The sequence below is a fragment of the Callithrix jacchus genome, chromosome 14, assembly GCF_049354715.1.
Source record: "Callithrix jacchus isolate 240 chromosome 14, calJac240_pri, whole genome shotgun sequence".
NCBI classification, from domain to species: Eukaryota; Metazoa; Chordata; class Mammalia; order Primates; family Cebidae; genus Callithrix; species Callithrix jacchus.
This window is the reverse complement of record NC_133515.1, coordinates 77278418-77284760: the sequence shown is the minus strand read 5'-3', so window position 1 is coordinate 77284760 and position 6343 is coordinate 77278418.

The following is a 6343-nucleotide window of genomic DNA, read 5'->3' as shown; positions in this document are numbered from 1 at the left end:
TTGGGCCTTTGTTAAGTGGCAGACTGGAGAAATGGGGTCTCAAGGAAGGAGAGATTCCAGCTGGCTGAGTTTCATGCTTTCTCAAAGGAAAATGCATCTGTGGAAAGATTAGGATGGGTAGGATTCCAACACTGCATGGACAGAATTGTGTCTTCCCCAGCAAATTCATACATTGAAGTCCTAACTACCAGTACCTTAAAATGACTATATTTGGAGATACGGCCTTTAAAGAGGTTTAAGGTTAAATGAGGTCATTTAGGTGGACCCTGATCCAATCTGACTGGTGTCCTTATAAGGAAAGGAGATTTGGACACACACAGAAACCCAGGGGTATGTGTGAGGGGCACAGCGGGAAGATGGTTGTCTGTAAACCAAGGAGAGAGGACCCAGGAGAAGCCAGTGCTGCTGGCATTTTGATCTTGGACTTCCAGTCTCTAGAACTATGAGGAAAGAAATTGCTGCTGTTTAAGCAATCTAAAAATATATCTAGTGGTATTTCATTTTTTCTTTCCTTTTCCTAATTTTAGACTCATACCAAATAGTGGTATTTTGTTCACACTGTGAAGACGAGAAGGAGAGTGATGCAACAGTGAGAAGGGCATGAAGAATGCTCAGAGGCTAGAACACATGCCTGTATTCAAGATGGAGCCCAGGTTGGCTGGTAGTTTGAGCTGTTTCACCAGGCTCTTGTTGGCCTTGAGGATGCCGGCAGAAAGGAGTCTGTGAGGGTGCTAGAATGGAATGGCCCCTAGGATTGCCTTGTGAGTTCAGTCAGCCGGGGGGAAGCGGGGGGTGGTGGCTTCATAATAGATGATGTTTGAATTTTTCAAGTCAATTAAAGTCAGTCTTTAAAATGTCTTGGCGGCCGGGCGCTGTGGCTCATGCCTGTAATCCCAGCACTTTGGGAGGCCGAGGCGGGTGGATCACGAGGTCAACAGATCGAGACCATCCTGGTCAACAAGGTGAAACCCCGTCTCTACTAAAAATACAAAAAATTAGCTGGGCATGGTGGCGCGTGCCTGTAATCCTAGCTACTCAGGAGGCGGAGGCAGGACAATTGCCTGTTCCCAGGAGGCTGAGGTTGCGGTGAGCCGAGATCGCGCCATTGCACTCCAGCCTGGGTAACAAGAGCGAAACTCCGTCTTAAAATAAATACATAAATAAATAAATAAATAAATAAATGAATGAATGAATAAATAAAATGCCTTGGCTTACTACTGTTTCATTCCTGTTTGTATACAATGGTTTCCGTAGGCTAAGTTTGCAACACTAAAGGACATATTTTGTTAGAGAAACCAGCTAAAAATATTTCAAGATGTTTCTTATCAGCAAGTGAGCTCCTTGTCATTCTTGGCTTTTCTTCTGTATTTCTGAACCTCAAAGCAAAGTGGTATTTAAAATAGAAGTGCAGATGTATCTGATCAATTAAAAGAATATCAGTGCTTAATGTGATCTTAGAGGTCATCTAGCCCTGTCCTCTTGTTTGACAGCAGAGGAAACAAAACTAAAGAAAGTTAGTGATTTTCTCAAGATCATCCAGTTAGTTAGCAGTAGAGGCACCTAGTGTAGACAGGCTGTTTTGCTAAATAATTTTGTTTCTATATAAAAAAGGATGTTCATCCTTGCAAGGATTACGATGGGAAAGTACTCTGAGTTATGTCCGCGGAAGCGTCATGGCATCCATATGAAAATCCGATGCTCTGGGGTCAGGCACCTGGGTTTGGAACCCTGCTTTCCATCGGCTAGTCCTGTGACCTTGGGTCATTATTTAAGCTCACTAAGCCTGAGTTCTTTTTTCTTTTTCTTTTTTTTTTTTTTTTTTTGAGACGGAGTTTCGCTGTTGTTACCCAGGCTGGAGTGCAATGGCGCGATCTCGGCTCACTGCAACCTCTGCCTCCTGGGTTCAAGCAATTCTCCTGCCTCAGCCTCCCGAGTAGCTGGGATTACAGGCATGCACCACCATGCCCAGCTAATTTTTGTATTTTTAGTAGAGATGGGGTTTCGCCTTGTTGACCAGGATGGTCTCGATTTCTTGACCTCGTGATCCACCTGCCTCGGCCTCCCAAAGTGCTGGGATTACAGGCGTGAGCCACCGCTGAGTTCTTATTTGTAAGAATGGTGGTAGCACAGGGTGGTTACCACAGAACGCACCTTGAGAGTGATGTGAAGTTTAAGTGAAACGATTCTTACACACATGTGACTGACATTATTAGGCCTCAAAACATATGCTCTTATCTATTCTTTCCACCACACAAGGATACCATATTTGTCTCTGTCCCTGGGCCCTGGCACAATTCCTGTCCCCATCTGTGTGTCACAAATATGTGTTAAATGAATGAAGCATCAGGAGCGGCCCAGAGGGAAGGCTAGCACATGCCACTGGGAACAAAAAAGGAAGCAGAATACAAGGTGATATATGGATAAGGGAGATCTGTAAATATTTAGATTCTCAGGCAAATGGAAAGATGTGAGAAGTGTTAATGAGCAATAAAAATAAAAGATGAATTCTCCACCTTCGGGGGTGTGGTCACAGGGGTCAGACAACAGGTGTCCTTGACATGCTTTGCCAAACATGAAGTGTAAAACAGGTATATAGAGGCCATCAATACCAGAAGCAAACACACCTTACTAAAATTTCAAGAAGACAATGTTGCCTCAAGCATCTGGAGAGGCTTACACTGCTCAGATCTCAGGAACCAGTGAGGTCAAGAGGGAAGAGAGAGAGGACAGTCTCAGGTAGCTTCAACAAAAATAGACCCGACAATAAAAATGATGCAGGAAGTGTATTAAGTGTGTCTTTTTATTCTGATGCTTAAACATCATGGAGTCTAGCCCATTGAAAGGGACTGCCCCCCTCCCAGGGTTTTGAAATTCCTGGAGATAGCAACTTGCCTGGGAGCCTATCTTTCATATGCAAACCAGCCAATCCAAAGCCCACACCTCTACCACCTCCTTTATCTGGCTGTCATATGCAGACCCACTATTCCCCTGCCCTAATCACCCTAGGCCAGGACAGGATACTAGATGGCTAAAGACAGCCCCTATGCCCCAGATCTTGCTGAAATTATTCAAACTAGCCAATCCTAAACCTGCTTACTCTGCCTCGCCCTTCTCAATAAGGGCTCTTGTCCATGTTCCTCCCTCACTCCCTCTTTCTCTTGACTCTTCCTTCTCCATGTTGCCCTACCTAGGGTGCTGTGACTCCTGTTATTAGGGATCTGTAAGTATAAAAACTTCTTCCTTCATGACTGTCTTTTCTGCATGTCTTACCATACCTGATTAAAACAAATCCCAGATACTCTTATATTAATAAAAAGGAGCCACCAGGGTTTCTAGCATCATCTCCTCTGTCCAGATGACAGCCCTCTTTTCTCTTTTTGGCCATGTTTTTTATTTTGATTTGGAAAGGACAATCTCTTCTGTTTGTTCCAAGAAGTTACTTTTTGCATTTATCTCCTCTCTTTCTCATTTATTTTATGTAAAGCATTATTAGCTCCCACAGCATTTTTGCTCTTTTATTTGATAATGGAGAATATGAGCTAAAGCCAAGTGGAAGAAACAAGTTGGTGGTTTCTACATCCCGCTTCTTGTAGAACCCCGAAGAGGAGCACCTCTTCTATAGCCTGAGCTGTCTCAACAACTCCGTGGCTCATGCTGGTAACTCGGATTTCTTGTTTAGTTTTTAAGTTTTACTCCCCACTCCTGACAAACTTTTAATATTTTTCAAAGCAGTCAAACAACAGTGAAGCACTATTATACACCTGTAAGAATGGCTAAAATCCAAAACTAACTGACAATACCCTTTGCTGGCAAGGATCAACAGAACTTTGTGGAACAATAGGAACTTTCATTCATTGCTGGTATGAATTTAAAAATGGTAACAGACACTTTGGAAGACAGTTTGGCAGTTTCTTACAGAGTTTAACACAGTCTCACCATAGGACCCAGCAATCATGCTTATAAGTATTTACTTAACTGCGTTGAGAACTTATGTTTGCACAAAAATCAGCATAAGAATTTTATGGTAGTTTTATTTATAACTGCCAAAAACTAGAGGTAAACTGCAGTAGGGAAATGGCTAAACAAAATGTGGCACATCCATACAATGGCATGAGCTGTCAAACCACAGAAAGACACAGATGAATCTTAAATGCATGTTGCTGAGTGAAAAAAGCTAGTCTTAAAAGGCTACATAATGTATAATTCCATTTAAGGGATATCCTGGAAAAGGCAAAACTCTTATAGAGATGGCAAATAGACCAGTAGTTTCCAGAAACACATGGTGAAAGGAGAAGTCGAACAAGTTAACCACTGGGGATTTTTTAAAGGGTGGTAAAACTGTTTTTTATGATATTGTGATAATGATAGACGCATGACACTGTGCACTTGTCAAAACCCATAGAACTTTACAGCATAAATAACAGAAAATTTAAAACATATTTAGAAGGTTGGAGGATTCCAGAATGAAATGCAAAATTGATAAAATAATCTAACTGTATCACAAATGTATGAAACAAGCTTACTGAAGGGAATGTGACAAAAAGTGCTTATCTAAGTAAGTTTGGCAATGAATTGAGTCTGTAAGATTAAAGGCAAAGAGCTCTATAGAAGCACTCAAATTTATAAAGTTATTTCTGTGTGGGTATGGCTTAATAATTATGGAAGTAGTACAGGCCACTGGATTTAAACAATGAAATAAATGAATGACTGATGGCAGAAGCCAGGTTCTTCATTATAGGAGGGAGAGGAGACAAGCAAGGGGAGAAGGCTAAAATTATCTACATGCTACTGGGTTGGGGTTGGGACATCAGTATCAATTCATATTTAGCTTAATATAGATACAGATAGTTACAAAAATAAGGATTTATAGATCTATGCATATAAACATGGGTTAATTTACACACATGTATGTTATTTCTCTGTCAGCTGAACTTAGAAGCAAAAACACCTCTGCAATAAGGAGCACGCCCAGGTCTTGGTTTCTTTTACCATTTTCCAATAAAAGAACGAAGCTCCTTGGAGACACAAACTCAAGGATGGGGCAGGAAATATACAAGATGAGCCTGGAGCATTTCGTACATCCTAAAAGTAAGAAAGAGCTCAACAAAACCCCATAATGGCAGGGCTATGTTACAGGGACACAGGAGCCAACTGAACATATTCTCCATGGCCAAGGCTGGAACAACTTGAGCAACAAAATAAAATAGGACTAAGCTATAACCCAAAATGCAAAATATATATTCATGAGACCATACTGATACAAATAAGTAATTGAATATATAAATCAATGGGGCACAATAGACAAATCTCCTAGGCAGAAGAATTTCAAATAATGTATGTATATATTTTGCCATTAAAGAGTGGAGTATAAATTGCTGCTCCTTCCTTGTGAGCTATACATTGTGACTTCCTTCCAAAGAGTATAATATAAAAATGTGAGGAGGTGCGGGTGGGGGAGAAGGGCTGTAATTCCAGTGCTTGTGGAGGAGAAGGTAGGAGGTTCGCTTGATCCCAGGAGTTCAAGGTTGCAGTGAGCTATGATCACACCACTGCCCTCTTGGGTGACAGAGTGAGACTCTATCTCTAAAATAATAATAAATAGTAATAGTAATATAAAATACAAATAAATGATGAAGGCAGCAACTTTAGAGTGGAGAAAACTAACAAACACTACCCCAGGCAGGTGGTTAAGGTCAATATTAACAGTCATAAATCTTGTTGATAGTATGCAGTTTTGATATATGACAAGAATGACATTTTTACCTCTGTGGTCTTCATCTCATAGATCCATAACTCCAGCCTAATCATAAGAAAGTCATCATATAATTCCCAAGTGAGGGACATTCTAAAAATACGTGACCAGAAATGACAGGAGTACTCTTCAAAACTGTCAAGGTCATAAAAAACAAGGGAAGTCTTAACAGTCATGGCAAACCAAGGCCTAAAGAGATATGACAGCTAAATTTAATGAGGTATGTTGGATGGGATCCTGGAGCAGAAAAAGAACATTGGCTAAAACTAAGGAAATCTTAATAAATTATGGACTTTAATCAAAAATTATATATCAATATTGGTTAATTATCATGAATAGACAATGTTAATGTAAGATGTTAATTATAAGTGAGAATGGGTATAGGGTACATGGGAACTCTGCACTATCCTCATAATTTTTCTGTCAAGTCTATAAATATGTAAAAATAAAAACTTAAAAAAAAAGTGATGGGAAGAGGATATACACTTAATTATTTTGCTCAAAGCTGATTTATGTCTTTAATCATTTTATAACTTATTTAGAAATTTAACTTTAAAAAAATTAATAAAATCATTACATTTTAACTCAGCA